We start from the raw sequence: 21,975 nt of genomic DNA, 5'->3' as shown, positions 1-21,975 counted from the left end.
GGGCCGGGCTAAGTAATCCACTCGGGTTTGCTTTCAGGAGCTTTTGTTCCCTGAATGCTTTCCGTAGAGTTCCGGAGGACGGGAATGAAAATGGCGGCCTCCCAGTCTCCGGCCCTGAGGAGCAGAGAGCCCGGGGCCCCACTCCTCAGTGCGCCCCCAGAGAACAGCGTCTAATCACTCCCGTATCCCCGGCCTCTGGCCGTACTCCAAGCTCACCCACCCTGCGACCAGTTCAAGGTAACCCCGAGCTGAGAGGTCACTCCTCGGCTCTGTCTCTGTAGCCGGCTTCCCTGTTCTAATACCTGCAAGCTCTGTGACACTCCCATACCCCTGATCCTTCTGTGACCCTGCAGGACCTTGGGCCACACTCACCCCACATAGGCTTCACCCTGGTTTAGCCTCTGGAGTGAAGTCCCTCAGTGGAACAGATTTTTAAAAGTCCTGATTTTGTGCTCCATTGCTCACCGCTTGCTAGAAGCCAGCCCCTTCCCCTACAGTCTATCTTCCCTTCGTTTTGGATTCACTTCTCCACCAGTCCTACCTTTCAGAAAGTGGTTGATTTTCTGTTTCTAGAATTGCTGTTCTTCTTCTCTTTGATCTCCCGTTGGATTTGTAGGTGTTTGCAATGTTTAGATAAGCTATCTAGCTGATCTCCTGCTACCTGATATAGTCTCAGCCTGCTACTTCTCCACCATCTTGACTCCTCCCTGAATTACATCTTCTTTATCCATTTATCTGTTAAAGGGTATCTCGGCTCCTTCCACAGTTTGGCCATTGTTGATGAATATACACTATTTGCATCAACGTGGATGAAAATAGTTATGGTTATGCTAACTGAAGTAAGTCAAGCAGAGGAAGTCAGTTATCATATGGTTTCACTCACATGTGGACCATAAGGAATAGTGGGGAGGACCACTGGGGAAGGGAGGGAAAACTGAATGGGAAAAAATCAGAGGGGGAGACAAACCATGAGAGACTCTGGACTCTGAGAGCCAAACTGAGGGTTACACAGGGGAGGAGTGTGGGAGGATGGGGTAACTAGGTGATGGGTATTAAGGCAGTCATTTGTGGTGATGAGCACTGGGTGTAATATGCAACTAATGAATCATTGAACACTACATCGAAAACCAATGATGTACTACATGCTGCCTAATTGAACATAACAATAAAAAATTAAAAAAAAGTAATTTGGCTATGTCAAGGAACATTGATAATGCTCTTAAGAGATAATCTAGCAATTGTCCTTCTAAGATATAAACCCTACGAGAATTTTAATATGGATTCTCCAAAACACATGCACAAGACTATACCTAACAATATCATTTGTAGTAATAAATAGAAGCAAACTATCTTTCAGGGGAGGAATTATTCTGGCATAGTCCTATAAAAAGTACCAGACACAGTTACAGTGAATGGATAAGAACTACAATAATCATCGTGAACAAATATCAAAACCAATCACAGTTTGTGCATTAGATCCATATTTTCTCACCTACTCAAGCACACCACTCTAACAATTTCTCTTTTTCTTGCAAGAGTAAATTTTTTATTTCTACTGGATTATTCCCATGAGTATGCAACTTGCTATATCCTCTTTCATCTTACATTCATTCTTCAAACTACCATCCCATTTCCTGCTCTTTATAAGAGAACTCTTTGAAAGAGCTGACTATACTTGATGTCTCTAATCCTCTCCTCCCATTCTATTTCCTTATCTTTCTAAGTTTCCTTACCTACTGCAACAGCAAATGCCTCAAAACATTAACCACAATTTTTGTTTCTGTGTCTTTTATTAACTTAATACTTTGAATAGATAAGATAGTCACCCATTTCAGAAATCTAAAAAAAATTTATGTGCAGTGAAAACTTTCTTTTACTCTAGTCTTTCTTCTACACAATTCTACTCTCTCATATTATTTTCTTGTGTATTATTCAGCTTATTTGTGCACACACAAGCAAATGAAAATGTATTTACACTGACTTTACTGCAGAATTATTTTTTCACTTAATGATGTATCTTGAGGCTGTTTCACATTAACACATAATAGTTTTCAATTATTTTTTTCTAAGTGTTTAGTATTTGATTGAATGGAGGTACCATATAATTTATTTTACCATTTTCTTATTGATAAACATTTAGATAGTTTCCATGTTTTTGCATTCATAAACAATTCAGTAATAAATGACCTTGTATATATACTATTTTGCATAAACACATGCAGATAATTTTCTAGAAGTGGAACTCCTAGGTAAAAGCTAAAATGCATTTAATTTTGATAGATATTAGTAAGTTTTTTAATAGGAATTGTATCAATTTAAGTTTTTCTCAACAATATGAGAAATATTGAGAACACCTGTTTCCTCATAGTCTCTACTATCGGATGAAAATTTTTTTCTCATTTTATAGATAGAAAATGGTAAATAGTTTTAACTTGCATTTCTCTAAACAAAATTGAACATCTCTTCATGGGTTTAAAACTTTTTATACTTTCCTCATAAATTGTCTATTTTAATCTTTTGTCATATTTTCAGTTGGGTTATTGCTCTTCCCAATTTCTAAGAGCTCTTTAACTAGTAGTCATTTTGTTTGTGAAATATTTTTTCTCCCTTTTTGTCATTGTCATTTACCTTTGTTTGTGACTTTTTTCTGCCAGGTAGGAGTTTCTTTTTGTTTTATAACATGTTGTTTTTATGTCTTGGTTAGAAGAATTGGTCCCACACTATGGTTGCAAAAGAATCTTTCTAAGTACTTTTGACTCACTAAAACATTTCAGTTTCTGAAACCCTTGGAACTTATGGTTGAATATGATATAACTATGGATCCAATTTTTGTTAAGATGATTATCAGCTTCCTCCACTTATTGAATATTCTACATTTGAAATGTCAGTTTATACTTCTTTATTCCTGTATATTGGTTTGTCTATATACCAGTATCATATTATTTTAATTGCAAGATTGAGACTTTAAATATGTTTTTAATATCTAATTGAGCGAATCTCCCCATCATTGCTCTTCTTTTTCAGAATTCCTTTGCTATTCTTGTTTATTTTTTTAAATTTTTAAATTATTTATTTTTTTATAAACATAAACAAATAATGTATTTTTATCCCCAGGGGTACAGGTCTGTGAATCTCCAGGTTTACACACTTCACGGCACTCACCATAGCACATTATTCTTGTTTATTTTTTCATGTGAACATAGCATCTGTTTTTCTAGTGCCTCAACAATCCCATTGGCATTTTAATTGGGAACTATTACATTTATAAACTAACTCTGTAAGTTAACTTGCAGAGAATTAACATCTTTGTGAGATTGAGGTTCTAACCCAAGAAATTGGTATGTTATTCATTTAAATAACATTTCTCTCATACTGTTTTGCATATTTCTTCAGAGAACTTTCTTTTATGTAATCTTAAATATTTCCTTTTGTTCTCGGGGTGCCTGGGTGGCTCAGTGGGTTAAAGCCTCTGCCTTCGGCTCAGGTCATGATCCCAGCGCCCTGGGATCAAGTCCTGCATCGGGCTCTCTGCTCGGCAGGGAGCCTGCTTCCTCCTCCCTCTGCCTGCCTCTCTGCCTACTTGTGATCTCTGTCTGTCAAATAAACAAATAAAATCTTTAAAAAAAATATTTCCTTTTGTTCTCAAGTATTTTATTGTCTTTTTTACTCCTCATGAAAATAAGACTTTTCTGATTAGAATTCCAATTCCAACTTCCAAACTGTTTATTAGTATACATAAATTCTGATTTTCATATTGATTTTATACTATATTATCTGATATAATTTTATTATTTGTGTTAGTTTTCAATTGATTCCCTTGGCTTATACAGGTATACAGATATAACATGGCTTATACAGGTAAAAAATATAATATCTATGAAAGTGATCATTTTACCTCTTACTTTTCAGGTTTTATACCTCTACATACTTCCTCTTTTCAATTGCATTGAGGATAATGGTGGGCATTTTGTTTTGCATGATTTCTGGGGAAATATCTCTAGTTTTTCCCTATTAAGTATGATGTTCATTTGTGGGTTGATAAAGTCATTTGTTAAGGAAATCCCCATCCATTTTCATTACCTCATCTTTGCCTCATCTAGAATTTTTCTCAAGACAGCTTCACTGAAACAATATTTCTTCCTATCTTGTACATCAGATCTCCTTATCAATGGTTTTTACAATTGGAGATAATTTTGGCTGCCAATAAACTTGCAAATGTTCCTTTACTAAGTCATGAATACTGCTGTAGGAAAACATGATACCAATTTGGTGCTTATAAAATTTATTGTTCAAACAGGGGCAATTCTAAGAGCAAAGGAGTATTCTACTAGTAATTATACTGGAACAAAAGCCATAAACCAGGACAGCATTTCCCCTTATGCCTCCCCCAAAAGCTTGAGATATATTATGACACTAACAATAAGTAATTTCTTCTTTAGTCTTGGCTATCCAAGATTTATTTATTTCTAATTAAATTTTAACAAGTTTATTAAAATATATTTTAGTGTTGAGTGCTCTGAGTTAAGTGTTCAATTTTCCATGGTACATGGGAAGTTTTAATGTGTAGATTCAAGTATTCTTGTATTTCAAGAAAGTTTTTAAATTATATTTTTCAATGTTTATTGTGTTCCATCATTTTGCTTTCCTTTTTCAGAGATTCCTGAATTGGTTCTCTTTTGATTGTGTCTCACAACAAAAATTTTCTCTCTAATCATTTTTAACTCTTAGTTTCTGTTTAAATTAGATTGTTTTTCTCATTTCTTTTGTTTCTTGCTCTGCTCTATGATATATATAATCTATTTCATGTCATATTCAGTCACACTTTATTTTTGTAAGATATATATTTACTTCCTTTCTGAGTTTTATCGGATCACATTTAATCTGTTTATTATCCATCTTTTTCCTTAGATTTTATATTTCTGTTTTATAATATTCCTTCAGAAATATAATTATTTTATCAAGTTTGGAAATGTCCATGGCAAAATCCTTGGTGAAAATTTGTATTAGCCTATGGTAACATGTTTTTATGAATCTTTTTACCTGCTGATAACTTTTGTTGCATTTATCTACTGTGCCATATAATTTTTTACTACTTTTATTGGATAAGTTGTATTTGCTTGGACTAATAACTCAGAAATTTCTTGGGAGCAGTTGAATGGAGCCAGATAATCTTCTAGGAAACAGAATCCAAAGGCGTCTCATCTTTTTATTTCTGTAGATGTAGGCTATTTCTGGCAAATACCACTTATCTTTATCTAGCTCTGAATTCACTGATTTTATAAGCTACCCTCATCCAATAGGGTTTTGCCCCTAGCTTCGTTCATTCTAGTTATAATACTTGATAGCAAAATGATACAGGTTTTATAATTTAGGATGAGCCCTGCACTTTCAGAAAATGCATTTTGTCCAAGACAAGGGGAAAAATGCTGAGTCACACAACTGCGTTTTACCAGAAATTCTCCTTTTGCTTTTGAACCCACTCTATTCAACGTATTTTCCCACCACCTCACTGGGAGATTCTTGGCAAAAATTATCAGTAACCTCTATATTATTTATTTCAGTGGTTAATTTTTATATTATTGTATATTTGGTATTATTATATTTGACTTTCCATCAGCATGTAGCACAGTTGATCACTCTTTATTTTGAAACATTTTCTTTGATTCCATTTCAGCACATCATTTTCTGTTTTTCTTCTACGTCTTTGGCTAATTCTTTCTGTCTCCTTTGCTCATTCTTCTTTATCTCCCCAAACTCTGAACACTGAATAAAGGAGGGCTCCATTCTCAGATTTTCTGACTCTCTATCTTCATCACCTTCTTAACTGACCTCATCCAGGCTTATGGCTTTGTGTGTCATTGCAGTGGGATTGAATCCATTTTATATATCTTGATTTCATCTCCCTCTGAACTCCATATTGATAAATTTAATTTATCACTTGGATAAATTAAATAATCCAAATAATCACTTGGATTTATCCACTTGGATGTTTTACTGACATATCAAACTTAATAGGTCTAAAATAAAACTCCAAATCTTTCTCTGGCTTTTTTCACAACCTTCCCCATCTCAGTTAAGGAAAACAGTGTTCTTACAGTTGTTTAAATCCCAAATTTAGAGTAATTCTTAACTTTGTGTTCCTCAAATTTCATATCTAATCATCACCAAATACTGTCAGCTCTTCCTTAAAATATATCCAGAATCAGACCACTTTTGACTAGCCACCAACATCTCAGCTTGCATTACTAAAAATGTCTTCTGGTTGGTTTCCCTGCCTTTGTCACTGCTCTTCTATGGTCTCTTCTCCATATGACAGAAAAACTAATACAATTTTTATATAAATGTTAGCATATCGTGTCTCTCTTTAAAACTCTTTGAAGAAATGAAGAAATGAAGTTTGTTCATTTTACTTGGAATAAAAGCCAGGTTCTTTCAATGGCTGAAATACAATACAACCTTTTTTGGTTGTTTGTCAACTAATCTAGAAAATTTTCCTACCTCAGTGCCTTTGCACTTGATGTACTATTTGTCTGCAATTTTATTTCCCTTTTGCTTTCTAGGCTTGTGCTCTCACAGGCTCCATACTGTGCTTGAAAATCTCTTGAATATTAAAGTCTTTCCATAAATCTCTACTTAAAATAACAAGTATTGGATCACTTTACATTCCAAATACTATGCATTTTTTTTTCACTGCTTGATTTATCTCTATAGTGTTTATCATCATTTGAGATATTAGATGTTTGCATGTTTGTCATTTTCTATGTGTTTCTTTTTGAACATGTCATGAAGGCAGGAGTTTATTGGTGTTGTTCACTGCTATATCTTCAGCATCTTGGTTGACCGTTAGTTAAATGTCAATACATACTACTTGAATAAATAAATCAAATAAATAGGCAATAAATTAGGTTAAATAAATGTATGTAACATCTTATAATATTTATATGAGGATTAAAATCTGAAAAATATAGTCTATAATGCTTATAGAGCAAAAGTATATGGGAAAATTATAAAAAATATCTATAGGATGTTAGGGAGTGAGAGAATTCATGGGAAGAGGTACATGGAGACCCTTAATTATATATATGATATTTAACTTCTTAAAAATTTTGAGAGACACATGTATTGTACTGTTAAAATTTGAGAAAATTGAATGGTGAGTATACTGGTGTTTAACTTATTCTCTGTCATTGCTTGTACATTGAAATATTTCGTTTCATTTCTTAAGAAGAAGAAAATAAATTAATCTCTTAAAGGAATCCAGCAAATATATGGAATAAGAAGAACTTGTTGAATTGACACAAAGATTAAAATCCACCTAAATTTAAATAATTTAAATAATTCTGAGGGCAAAAGAGTTTAACCTGGATCCTTTTTTCACCAGATGGCTAGTAAGGTGATTAATGACTAAAGATATTATTGATCTCATCTAGAAAAAGCAGTGTTGTCTGTCATTTAAGAAACACTTTTCCCCGATTGTTTGGGAGGGAGACAAACCATAAATGACTCTTAATCTCACAAAACAAACTGGGGGTTGCTGCGGGGAGGTGGGATTGGGGGAGGGGGAGCGGGCTATGGACATTGGGGAGGGGAAGCGAACCATAAGAGACTATGGACTCTGAAAAACAACCTGAGGGTTTTGAAGGGTCAGGGGTGGGAGGTTGGGGCAACCTGAGGGTTTTGAAGGGTCAGGGGTGGGAGGTTGGGGGAACAGGTGGTGGGTAATGGAGAGGGCACGTTTTGCATGGAGCACTGGGTGTTGTGCAAAAAGAATGAATACTGTTACGCTGAAAAAATAAATAAAATGAGAAAAAAAAAAAAAAACTCACATACACACAATAAATATATAATGATTTTTTTTCTATTGATCAGACTTATGTTAATTACCAGAGGCAAACTCAGATGAAAATGGGGATAAAAATATCTGGCTTCAAAGAGTTCAGTCTAGTGGGGAAGATGGACAAATAAATAGTTATAAAACAATGTGCTATAATAATGCTATAATAGAGATATGTGTGGTTCCATGGGGGCAGAGAGCTGTGAGAATGAGCTTCCCATATGTCAATAGAGATCTGTGCTTCCAGAGAAACTTTACCCAGAGCCATACTGTCAGCAACTATGTTCCAAAATCTACCATAATTATTAGTCCTAACTGCCAAATCCAGGGCCTCCCACTAGAATTTATTATACTCCAGGTTTTGTGATTATTTTTTTAAGTAATAAAGCATTTGTTAAACTCAACACATTCTTAGGAAGTTTTTATACTCCAATTTAAGTGACATGTGGCTAACTTAATTAGTTTTTTTTCTCTGCGTCTGAAACATTCTTATCAAACCAACAACCAGCAAGTGAGACCTTGTTGAATCATAATTTATCCACTTAGTAATCTAGTGATAAGAGATATGGAGAAATGCTTCTTAGGAGGAAATACTAAAATGATTTTTTGAACCAAAATCCAATTTGTTAGGTATTTGCTGGCTCCATCTTACTATGTTACGAGTTTAGTTACGGGTAAAAACAAAACAAAACAGAACAAAAAAACTATAGTTATAGTGAGGGTCAACAGGAAGAGAAATCTAAAAATACCCACCCCAAGAATGGTAATAAGTAGAAATGGTCTAAATATTAAAAGATCAATATCTGGGTTTTGCTCATGGACTACTATTCACAAGTGTAATATTCTGTCTGTGCTTGAGCAGCTTTTTTCCTCTTGGAATTATATCAGTCCTCCGAAAACAGTACCATGGGGCAAAATCCTCCTGGCTGAGAAGATTTATAGCTTTGGCATTGCAGTTACTGCTCCAAGCCTTTAGGTCTCCTGCCATCAGGTAAATAGACTTTACAGAGGTGAGAGGGTTTTTACATTGGAAAGTGCAATAGGGAAAGCTTAAGTGTCCCTTTTGGAATGGAATGCTGTCAACATTTCTAAGGATAGCTTAATCAAAAAGGAAGTAATAAATTGCTATTCCATAAACTTGGAAACTTGTAGACAAATGGTTTCTGTGTTTAGAGATTGTTTCCCTTTAACTGACTAATTCACTCATTAATATAATGGTCAGCATTTCCTTCATTTTAACCATAATGTTTTTCCCTCCATTTAGGTCCTAAAACCTTAAAGTTGAGGAAAATAATTTTCTAGAACCCATGTTTCATTTAGGCAAATGATGCTTTTGCTAAAAGGAAAGCTAACGAATTATAACATTTACATTTTTAAAAATATTTTATTTATTTATTTATTTGACCAACAGAGAAGAGAGAGAATACAAGTAGGCAGAGTGGCAGACAGAGGGAGAGGGAGAAACAGGCTCTCCACTGAGAAGGGAGCCTGGTGCAGGGCTCAAACCCAGAACCCTGGGATCATGACCTGATCCAAAGGCAGCTGCATAACCAACTGAGACACCTAGGTGCCCCTATAACATTTACATTTAGAACCAGATTCTATCCACATTGTAGAAGAGGAATTTTAGTAATTGGTGGTAAATTCAATAAATTCAACTTCTTGAGAGAAAATAAAGTTCTACTTGGGAATATCCCTGGTCTCTCTGTTTGCAGGAAGTAGAAGTAGTATCATATTTCTAGTTTATGGCATAGAATAATTGCCTTAGGTTTCTGAATTGGATTTTAGCTAGAAGTTCTGTAGGACAACTTAGCCCTTTGGCAGGTAACTTATCTAGGATAAAAATTTACACAACATTTAATCAGTTTATCTCTTTACAGTATATGCTATTGCCATAACAGTCTTTTGATACAATTCACTTCATTTCTCAATCTCTGCTGAAAACCATGAAATATAGGCGTATTGATTGTAGAATAATGTAGGTTATTCATTTTCTGGCTCCACACTACCCCTCCATTCCTTTCCTCTATTAACTTCTTAAGTATCTTACCCTCTGTTTAAACTTGCCTTCTGGACTTTTCCTCAATTTTCTCTGTTTTTCCCTCTTGAGTGACTCTTTCCTTTTCCCTTTCACACATACTTCAAAACCTAATTCAGACCTGCCTTTATGAAACCTTCCTGATCCTACTGATTCCATGTAGCCCATCTTACTTTGAACTTTGTACTTTTATTTAGAACTTGTATGTAATAAATTCTTCTATAATTGTTAGAAAATATATTGACTTTTTTCATATCAAAGATATTTCTTGAGTACCTACTATATGCCAGGTGCAATGCTGGTATTAGGACATGACAAGAAAAACTTCATGGACACCATATTCTAGTGGGGAGGATATAGCAAAAATAGAACAAGGGAGAGAGAGAGAAGGAGAAGAAGGAGAAGAAAAGAAAAAAATGCAAATAAAGAAATTTTATTTAACAATAAATCATATGCAAAAACAAACAAGCAAGGATCTGATATGAAAACTCTCCTATCCCCCTACCCCCCCATGTTGCTTCTCCATGTCCTCATATCAGGGAGATCATATGATATAAATGAAACAAGATGGGATTGGGAGGGAGACAAACCATAAATGACTCTTAATCTCACAAAACAAACTGGGGGTTGCTGGGGGGAGGTGGGATTGGGAGAGGGGGAGCGGGCTATGGACATTGGGGAGGGGAGGCGAACCATAAGAGACTATGGACTCTGAAAAACAACCTGAGGGTTTTGAAGGGTCAGGGGTGGGAGGTTGGGGGAACAGGTGGTGGGTGATGGGGAGGGCACATTTTGCATGGAGCACTGGGTGTTGTGCAAAAAGAATGAATACTGTTACGCTGAAAAAATTAATAAAAAGGGGAAAAAAAGGAAAAAAAAAAAAAAGAAAACTCTCATGGAGACCAAGATATTTAAGATAAGGGGTATCATTGGACCAGTTTCTTTACAGAAGCAGAGCAGAGATAGAGTGAGAGAGAGAGAGATTTATTATGACGAATTGAGTCATGGTGTTCTGGAGACTTGAGAAGTCCCATTATCAGCCCCCTGCAAGACAGACACCTGGGAAAGCTGATGGTGCCATTTAGTTAGAGTCTAAAGGCCTGAGAACCAGGGTTGCTGATGGAGTAAGTCTCAGTCCAAGGGTAAGAGAAAACCCATATCCCAGCTCTACCAGCCATGCACAAAAGGGGTGAATTCCCCCTTCACCTTTTTATTTTTCTGTTCAGTACATCAGTGGACTGGACGATGCCCACCCATGCTGAGGAGGGCAATCAACCTGCTTTACTGAGTTCACTGATACAGGTGTTATTCTCATTTGAAACACCATTAAAGACACCAGAAATAATGTTTGGTCAGGTATCTGGGCATTTCATGATCCAGTCAAGTTGACACAAAATTAACCATCATGTGTGATCAACCCTTCTGAGAAGGTGAAATTTTTTTTAAAGATTTTATTTATTTATTTGACAGAGATCACAAGCAGGCAGAGAGAGAGAGGGGGAAGCAGGCTCCCCACCGAGCAGAGAGCTGGATATGGGGCTCGATCCCAGGACCCTGAGATCACGACCCAAGCTGAAGGCAGAGGCTTTAACCCACTGAGTGCTCATACACCCCGAGAAAGTGAAATTTAAGCAGAGTGGTAGAGAGAATTCAAGAGAATACAGCTATGGAAAGAGTGGAAGAAAAAATATTTCAGGCAGAGGCAAGGGTGTACAAAAGCCCAGAGGAGAAAGAAAGAAGAAATAGAAGACTTTTTGTATATCAGGTAAGGTGGGAATGTGCAGAGCTTTATAGAGCAAGGCAAGACATTTTAATTTTATTATTCTAAGTTCAATTGAAAGTCGTAGGAGGTCTCTATTATAGAGGAGGAGAGAATTTCTGTTTTAAATGTAATGTAAAATGAATGATTACTCTGTCTTTGGTGGGGAAAGTGGACTGAGGGACATAGTGGATAATGGAGAAGATTAGCTAGAAGGAAATATCCAGATATGGAGGATTGTACATTCCAATATCTTGCATTCCACATGTTTTGATCCTGCTTCAGTATTCCCTCCACTTGAATTGAAAAGGGGTTTGTGAGTCCTCAAAACGCTAGAGTATGGTAGAAGTGATTGTATGACTGTGGAGGCTAGACAATAAAAAGGATACAGCTTCCTCCTTGCTGTTTCTCTTTGGGGTACTGACTCCATGGGAAGCCAGTCACTATGAGGTAAGGAAGCCCAAATTGTTTTATGCAGAGAGACCACATGGAGAGATTCAAATGGAGAGAGAACTGGGACTGCCAGCCCCCACCCAGCATCATGCCAGTGAAGCCTCCTTCAGATGATTTTACCTTTCAGCCTCTCTCTGTTTCACTCTGTCAGAATTCCTGAGCCATAGAATCTGTGGGCATTAAAAAAATAATAATAATAAGTTTTTTCATGCAACTGAAGTTTTGGGGTAATTTGTTTTTTGCAAAGATAAGAAATGGATTGGTGTTACAGGAGCTGACAAAAGGCAGATTCATGATGTATTTTGGAAACAGAATCTGTAAGATTTGCTGATGAAATCAATGGAGACAGTGAAGAGGGTATAAAGGATGACCCCAAAATTTGGGGTTTTAGTAATATAAGAGTAGTTCCACCTACTAAGGTCCAGAAGACAGAAAGATGCAGATGGCAGTTTTGGAGTGCAAAGCTGATTTTAAGCTCTTTGAGCACAGTTGCACCTATTTCCTTCATAGCACAAAGCACAGTGTTTTTGGAGTATTAAGTGCAATAAATATCTCCTAAATTGAACTGTGAAGAAGTTCCTGCCCATGACTGCCCCAGTGAGATCATCCCTTCTGAAAGCATTTATCTACAATATATATGGATATAGATGAAGTTGCATTTTTAACATTTGCATAAAAGGAATTGACATATTACATCAATTAATCACACTTGGCAAGGGAAGAATACATAAATTAACTTGCTGTCTTTCAGACTTTGGCTGCACAGAGAGTGATATAAGGAACTGGAAAACGTATGGTTAATTTGGCTCATGGAGACAGGCATATATTAAGACAGGTCATATCACTCACAAAAATGAAGAATTGTTGCTCCACATTGTGTTCTGTAAACAAAACCTTCATGCTTCTTACTTATGGCTAATTCCAGTTTATGCTTGCATGACCTTGGCCTTTTCTTTACAGTGTGGCTGCCTTGATTGGTATTAGCCAAGGCTTCTTTGTAAAGTGCCTAACTGAATACATTCACTACAGAATTTCTGGAAAGTTTCTTGATGGGTCCAGGACTTTAAAAAAACACAAGATGGGAGGGAACATAGCTGCATGACAGAGAGCCCCTTTGCAGGGAATACTCCAGAGTAACACGGTGCAAAGGAAAAAATCATTCTATCTGCATTCTTAGTGTTTGACACAGTGTTTTATGTAAACTTGCCCACTTTGTAAATACCTTCACTGGATCTGGTTTGCTTTTTCTTTCTGGCACCTAAGTTAAGAGTTTATCCCTTTTAAAATATTTGCTGATCTCATTTATATTCAAACGACAAATATGAATCCTGGAGATGTCTCCTCTGACCACATTATTTGTCTGTGTTTCTAGTCAGGGGTAAAAAAAAAAAAAAATGCCGTGCCGTGGGTGCCATAGAGTGTGTCTGTGTGGTGAAGGGCAAAGGCCTTGACAATGTGACTCAGAGGCCCAGCTGCTGGGCACACAGACACTCTTTCTAAATGTCCCATAGCTATCCCAGGGAAAATGCTCAGATCTTCAATGATAAAGATGCTTAATGACAAAGATGTCCCACTTTCCATTTTTTCTCCCCCGTTGGAAAGGAAGTTCATATAATCAACCCATTTGTCTTGGCTTTTAAAAAATGATGGTCCTGTGTAAGGTGTTAATGTTTATTCCTTATTAAGGGCTGACTCTAATTAAACAAACTCTCCACTTTGAAGAAGAAAATTGATTTTCTGTTTAACATTTTCATCGATATAATTATGGTGATTAGTGAGGTTGCAGTTTGTTATTAAGTCTTAATATATAGCTGAAACTTAAACTTGGCTACTATTTTTTAATAATGTTCAATGACCCATCAGGTTTCCAAAGGTTTTAGAGTTTCTACTGTTTGTAATCCTTCATTGTATTTAGAGGATTATGAGGTACTCCAGGGAGCAGGTATTAGTGGCCAAGTAGGTTTCTATTTCCATCAATGGGAGGAGTTTTCATAAAGGATCAAGTAATCCTTCATCTATCAGCCTCAGGGCATCCCATGCCCAGTGAGTGTAACATACAGTTTTTCCTTCTTCCTTTTCTTTCTTTTCTTACTCTTTCTTTCTTTTTCTTTCCTCCCTCTTTCTTCCTTCCTCCCTCTTTCTTTCTTTTCTTTCTTTCTTTCTTTCTCTTTCTTTCTTTCTTTCCTTCCTTCCCTCTCTTTCCTTTCTTCTTTCTTTCTTTCTTTTCTTTCTCTCTCTCTTTCTTCCTTCCTTCTCAGATTTAACATAAATCCACATTCTTAAAAGTCTACTTAAGATAATATGGTGGAGAAATAGAGAACGCTTGGTAATGTTGTGGAAGAGGAAGAGATGGAGCCTATAACAGTCACTTGCATTTGGTGACGTTGGTGTTACTCTCATTCCTCTTTTACTTACCAATGTCACCCTTCCACATTGGTGGATTAGCAGTTGGATGCTTCATAAATGAAAGAAACTGATTTTAAAACTTCCTTTTAAATTTACCAAACTTTTAAAATCTACTATTATTTTTGTCCATTGCAGACGATTAAAACAATATACCAAAGTAGAAAATATAGTATCTTCATCACATTAGAGCATCTGCTCTTCCAGCTCTGCCTAAAGCGAGTCACTTTGCTCCTCCCCTTGCTAGTGCACTCTCTCTCTCTTTCTCTCAAATAAATTAAAAAAATTTAAAAAGATATAGAAAATGATACACAATATTAAAATTAAAAAAACAAGAGTTTTTTTTCCCCCCATATCAACATTGCAATTGCATCTTCCATGGCAGCAACTATGTAGAGAGACAGCTGCTGCTTATGGTAGGGCTATGAATGATCTGGTTCCCTCTGTGGGCCACAGCACTCCCACAATGCCCTCAGGCACACTTACACTTGGCCTGCTTCTTCATCTGCTGGGCCCCTAGAGTCATTTGCACTTTTAATGTTTGCCTTATGATTTCAGTATTTTCTTTTTCTAGAACTTGAAACCATATTGCCCATTTATTGGCACTTCATTGCTTCTCAGGACTGAAAACACTCCCCAGCAGCACTGAGAATATTCAGAATAGAAATGTATAAGTAATAAAGAGAATTCCAAACTAGTTCCAAAACTGTGTCATATAAAAGCAAACTTTTCAGAGCAGACAGCCGAGTAAATCCTACACTGGACTTGAAATGAAGTGTCCCTTTGCTCTACAGACCTACTTATTTTTCAATATGAAGAGTTAACAATTTTTAAAAACTTATAGTACTCTTTCCTGCCCTTAAACTATGGTACCAACACATAATATAGAGTACTACTAATTTTAGTGGAAATTGAACTTGTTAAAGACAAACTAGCTCTTCGAAGATAGATTCTGCATAAGTGCACTTTGAGTTAGGTTCATAGTTTCTGCTGTGTCATCTGTTAATTCTAGTTTCTTCCTGTAATACCTGAGTTGGCAACAGGATTCAGAATCCTACCTGTTTCTGATGAGTGGGTCTTTATTTTATGAAAACTGTGCCCAACAGCTATTTGTGCCCAACACCAAGACTTCCATTTTCTACAACATAGTGCAACCTAAGTTTGTTACTCATTCAAATGGGCAAAAACTTGCCAATGGCTTTAATAATTGCTTATTTCCTTGTTTTCCAATAGTGATAATCACTTATTAAAAGAACTGAAATAAAGAGAAATGTCAAAGAATAAATAAAGTTTTTCTATGGGAAACGAACTAGTGGAGTTGACCCTTGAATAACCTTGGAAAGTTAGGGGCATCATTCCCCCACATAGCTGAAAATCTACATATAATTTTGATTCCTCAAAAACTTAACTAATAGCCTACTATTCATCTGAGCCAATAATATAAACAGTTAACCAACACATAGCTTGTATGTTACACTATTATATGCTATATTTTTATAATAAAGCTAGAGAAAAGAAAATGTTCTTTAAAAAATCATAAGAAAGTGAAAAAAAAACTTACAGTACTATATAGTATTTTTAAAAAATCTGCACAGACTTGGCCCCGCATAATTCAAACCATGTTGTTCAAGAGTCAACCATATAGCAGAGAACCAACATTTTCACAGTAGAGAAGGGAAGAGTTGATAAAGCTCTGAGAAAAAATGATGCAACAGAATAACTATGATATGGAATAAGATCCTTTTTAGCTGGATTCCTAACCTGAATTGAGAATAAAACCTGAGCCACTGTTACTTAAAGATATATGACAGTGTGGGAGTTGTGTTTTGATGATGGTTATGATTGAATTTCAATCAGAATTCAATGTTCAGGTTCACTGCTACTAGCATCATTTCTGTTTTATACTGACACAACATCAGAGGATGGGCAAGCCTGTCTTGCAAATAAGACATTGTTATTTTTCCCAAGTCCCCTGGGGTTTGTTGTGAGTAGGTTTCTCTGCTGATCAGCAGCACTGATCAATATTTATTTATTTTATTTTTTTCCCATTTTATTTTATTTCTTTTCAGTGCTCCAGCATTCATTGTTTATGCACCACACCCAGCGCTCCATGCAATACTCCTCCATAATACCCACCAGCAGGCTCACCTAACTCCCCACCCCACTCCCCTCTGAAACCCTCAGTTTGTTTCTCAGAGTCCACAGTCTCTCAGGGGTTTTTTCCTCTTCCGATTTCCCCCAATTCACTTCTCTGCTCCATCTCCCAATGTCCTCCATTTTATTCCTTATGCCCCACAAATAAGTGAAATCATATGATAATTGACTTTCTCTGCTTGACTTATTTCACTCAGCATAATCTCGTCCAGTCCCGTCCATGTTGATACAAAAGTTGGGTATTCATCCTTTCTGATGGAGACATAATACTCCATTGTATATATGGACCATATCTTCTTTACTGATCAATATTTATTGAGTGCTGACTGGGTGCCTGGAATTGTGTAAGTCATTTCACTTTTAAGATTATTTGTAATAATAAATAAAACTGTGTGTAATCGTATTTGTAAGATTATTTGTCCCTCATTTTATTTTTCTTAAAAAGAAGGAATGGCAAAAAAAAAAAAAAAGAAAAAAAAAAAGAAGAAGAAGGTATGGCTACTATTACTGTTAACAACACACGAAGAAGAATATTTAATGTATTAATCTTCCACTTTGAGCTGGAAAAGGAATTAAAGCTTGCATAAACCACTTCCCAATGAACCCATCCCCAAATATGTCACCTTAGATTTAGTGTTTGTTTTTTTTTTTTTTTTTTTTTAGTTGACTGACTCCTGGAACTCTTCAGACTGCTAGAACTTTTGCATAAATTGCTCTCCTATGCCTTTGTGCCTATTCCCTAAAAGTTTCAAATCTCATCACCACCTTGACTTCCAGGTTCCTCAGCTGGATCACAGATAAGGGAAAGGATCAGACCAAAGAGGAGGAACAAGGGTAAAGAGGTGATGACATCAGACATAGAGCTTCAAATGCAGAGGAAAGTGATGTATTTGATACGCTTACAAAAGACATCCAGTTTTGCAGCTTTTCAGTGGACTTCTATGTACCACCTATATGTCAGTTCATTGGCAAAGAAATCAGGAAACAAAATATTTGTGAGGCATGTTAGGAAAGGGCCTAATGTGACTGGTCCTCACCTACAGACAGCAGCAATCCGTCAGTGTAGCATTATGCCGTGCAAAATTGTCAGATGCTGTTTCCTTTCCTTTCTTTCACTTATTTTTAAAATTTCATTTATTCAGCTGAATCACTTGATAAAGGGGGAGTAAAATGCTTGTTCTGGGGAATCTTAGAAGGACTTTCTAGATTTTTCAATTAAAAATTTTACAGGTTTAGTTGTGGACGAAGGACAAGTTTAAACAGCATCTTGTTCTGGCCCACTCAACTTTCATGTTTCCTGAATTATCTTTGGAATCTTATTTATTCATTATTCAAAAGTGAAAACAAACTAGATGCTGTGAACAAGGAACCATTTTCTTTTGTGGGTGTTTCATTTTTGGCTTCTTAGAGCAGTACCAGGGCCAATACTAATTAGTTGTCATTGTTTGTTTTAGTTCTCTACATAGGTGGGAGGATAGAAGACCAGCTTTTATACTGCTGTTTTTATTTATTATTTTCTTACTTTTTCTTAGGTTGAAAAACCCTGGCTCTGCTGTTTTATTCATTGTAACAAAAATGTGCTTAATTAAACATAACATTTTACAGATGCTTCAACAAATGTCTTTTAGTACAAAAGCACCTATCTGGCTGAAAGAAGGGAAGCTTTTCCTTCCAACCCTTCCTGCATTTAAAGACAACAAAAACAATTGGTGTTATTGCTTGGGTCCAAATGTATATGTATCAGGAGACATGAATGTATGCTACAACAAAAAAATTACATTCCTCTGTTTATTTGGAAACCTTATAAATGCTTAGAAAAAGATCAACCCAATAGGATATTATAGAAATGTATTATTCATATATATAGATATGAATATATATGTATAGCTATTTATAACAAGAACAGTTACATTGAAGATCATGGAGCAACACTTTATATTATTTAAGCAGTACTGTATAATGGCAAGTGTTATCTGACAACATTAAAGAACAGTGAAAGAAAATGTTGAAAATCATTATTTAATGGAAATCTATGTTTTATATCTTTCTCTTAGCATTTTCTTTCAATGTTAACATTTTAAATGAAGAGTAGATCATGCTACTGCAATGATTAAAAATGTAAACCCATGGTTTTCAGCTCCATGGTCCTCCATGATCCCCTCTGCCTCCCTTTCCAGCCCAATCTCCCTCCAGGATATCACAAGTATCTTTTACTCCAGGCTACAGGGTGCACATTGCCATCTGTTATCTCCACTCTTTTGTCTTTTTTCTCTCCTTCTTTCCTTCCTTCCTTTCTCTCTCTTTCCATTGTCTGATTCAGACTTTTATACTTGTCATATTCTTTCCTGCTTCAAGACACTTCTCTTTGAATATAAGCTTACAATTTTATGATTTGAAAAAAACTAAAGATAATTAAACTTTTCTACTCATTTATACTGTATATAAACTGCATTTATAACTGTGCTTGAAAAGCTAGAGTTTGTGAGCAGCTCCTTATCAGGACCCTGTTAAGTTTTATTGGAGGAATTCCTGTGTGGAGAGATTGGCCCAATATTCTATCAGAGAAGCCCATCCCAAAGTGCATTGTAAACCACTCGCAGTAGATCCAGTTTATGTAGGTTTATTTGCTCTAAGTAAATACCTGACAATTACCATTTTAAAAGATGAATCAGATAAAATGCCTCAGACATAATGTCCTCTCGAAAAACAAAAAATGAAAAAACCATATGTTACTTCTTTACTATTTACACAAATGACACATAAAAAACAAAAGCTGGAATTTATCTCTGTATCTGTGACCTCTCTACTTTGGCTCTGTAATATGATTATTGAAGGTTGGTAAGGGCTATGCACACTGGAAGCATGAGATAATTTCCTTTCTTTTATTGGAGTTGATCTTTTTCCAGTCATGAGGAACTATGTACAGCATTCAAATTGCATCATGATATTTCAGACCAACCTACCTTCAACACAGTCCCTTTTGTCTGACATAGCCTTCATTTCTTCATCTTATCAAATTCTACTCTCGTAAAATTCATCTCCTCAAGGGAATATTCTTTGGATCCCCCAAAATTGTTAGTATGTACTCTCTCAGCCCAAGTAACACTCTGCATGAGAATTAATTATACTAATTATGCACTGCTACAATTTTGATTTCCTGTATCTCTCTTGAACCACAAGATTCTCTGGGAAGGAAAGGAATTTTTTCTAGATTTGAGTGCCTAGTATTTAGCAGAGTCTTTCATAGAAGGGGTGCTAATACTAATTTGTTGAATGAGTGAACCTAGTTAATGTATTTGACTTATACCATTTCAAACACTATTTGGCCAAAGAAGCTAACCAATATAATGAGATGGAGTTCATGGCATTTTATCTAAAAATAAATCTGATCTCAAAGTCCCTTCAAGTTACACTTTTCAAATGAAAATCATAGAATTAATTTCTCTGCTTTTCATTTATAAACTCTGCATTTAATAATCATTGTCCAGTTTAATAACAGTGTCCAGTTAAGGGAAACTTTAATTTCCAGGTTTATGCCTTAATAAAATCATTTTTATAGTAAGTTTTATATTTTAACCCTATATTCTGAACAGTTATTTAACAAATTTATATTGAAAACTGGCCACGTGCCAAACCCTCCCTGTTTGGGGCACTGGGAATATAGCAGTGAGCAAAATCCCTGCTTTCATGGAACTTACATTCTAAAAGAAGTAGCAGCTTGTAAGCCAAAAATAGATAAATGTATAGACAGAGACTCTCTCTTTCAAGCAATGTATTTCATGAACTCTGGGTTAAACTTGAAACTAACTTTTAAGAAGAAGCTATCATTTAGCAGAAGAAGCTGCTAAAATACTGAAACACCTAATTCAGACCGCAGACTCCTGTTTGCTCCTCTTGGGGATGCCTAACTGCAGAATTTGGAAGAGGCATCATGACCAGAAAGACTGAGCCTTCTTTTCCTATGAGAAAACAAACATGGATATTTTGAATTCTTTACTACAAAATAGTGTGGTTCTGAATATGGTAGCAAAATTGTTTGGCTCTGTGAATCCACAGCACTATAAAATTAAGTTTTCTGGTAAAAGCACTGCTTTTTGAACCTTAAAAATGGGGGGGGGTATTTTTTTTTTCACCATCATAGCCCTTCTTCTCCCCACCCATTTCTTTCGTGCTCTTGGCCATGAGCCCTTTTGCTACACAGGTTTTCCAGCAGGTAGTACCTCTTATTTTCAGCGCAGTTAACGGCTCACTTACAAACCAGTGAGTTTAAATCATAAAAAAATAAGGAATGACTCACATTCATTAAAGTGAATTCTGATACATTTGGCTACTCATATGATACAGAGGTACCTAATGAAGCAATTGGAGGACACAGAATTCATTAATCCATGAGGGGGCAGTGATGCCAAACAGAGACAGGCAGACATTCCTTTTAGGTCTCTTATGGGCAAAATAATTATTTCTTTAAAGAATCCGCAGTTTATGAGCATTTGCCACCCTTGGAGGAATCCTCCTTCAGAACTTAGAAAAAAAAATTCTCTGAGGAATTAATCCAGATGTATGAGTTATTATGGATTGTATTATCCACTTTATTCCCCAGTTCCTGTCAGATGCCATTTAACTCCTGTTGATTCAACAGTTCCTTACTTTCATTTGGATTTAGGAAGGATAGCTGCCTGGGCATTCAGGGCCAGGACTGTGATGGTCCTCCCTGGTCCTAGTCATGACTTAGAGATGTCTTGGGACTTGATTTCTGTCCACAGATTTGGACTGCTGGATAGTCTTTCTCACTTACTTGAGAGAGTGGAAACAACAACCAAGGGAAAACTCTGTCTGTTTAGCAAAAATGTTCATTATATAGAAGTTCATTATATGGAAAATTCTCTTGACACTCATTATTACTCATCAGGCCATTTTTCTAAAACAGGTTCTCTGCACAATTCAATCTAAAAGCAAAATATAATAAAATAAATCACTATCATGCTTTTTTATGTTTTTTTTTTTTAAGATTTTGTTTGTTTATTTGACAGACAGAGATCACAAGTAGGCAGAGAGGCGGGCAGAGAGAGGAGGAAGCAGGCCCCCTGCCGAGCAGAGAGCCTGATGCTGGGCTCAATCCCAGGACCCAGGGATCATGACCTGAGTCGAAGGCAGAGGCTTTAACTCACTGAGCCACCCAGGCGCCCTTTTTTATGGTCTTTTAAAAAATTAATATATAATGTATTATTTGCCTCAGGGGTACAGGTCTGTGAATCATCAGTCTTACACATATCATAGCACTCACCATAGCACATACCCTCCCCAAAGTCCATAACCCAGCCACCCTAGAAACTA

This window comes from Meles meles, chromosome 2 (genome assembly GCF_922984935.1).
Source record: "Meles meles chromosome 2, mMelMel3.1 paternal haplotype, whole genome shotgun sequence".
In the NCBI taxonomy this organism is placed as follows: Eukaryota; Metazoa; Chordata; class Mammalia; order Carnivora; family Mustelidae; genus Meles; species Meles meles.
This window is presented reverse-complemented; position numbering follows the sequence as displayed.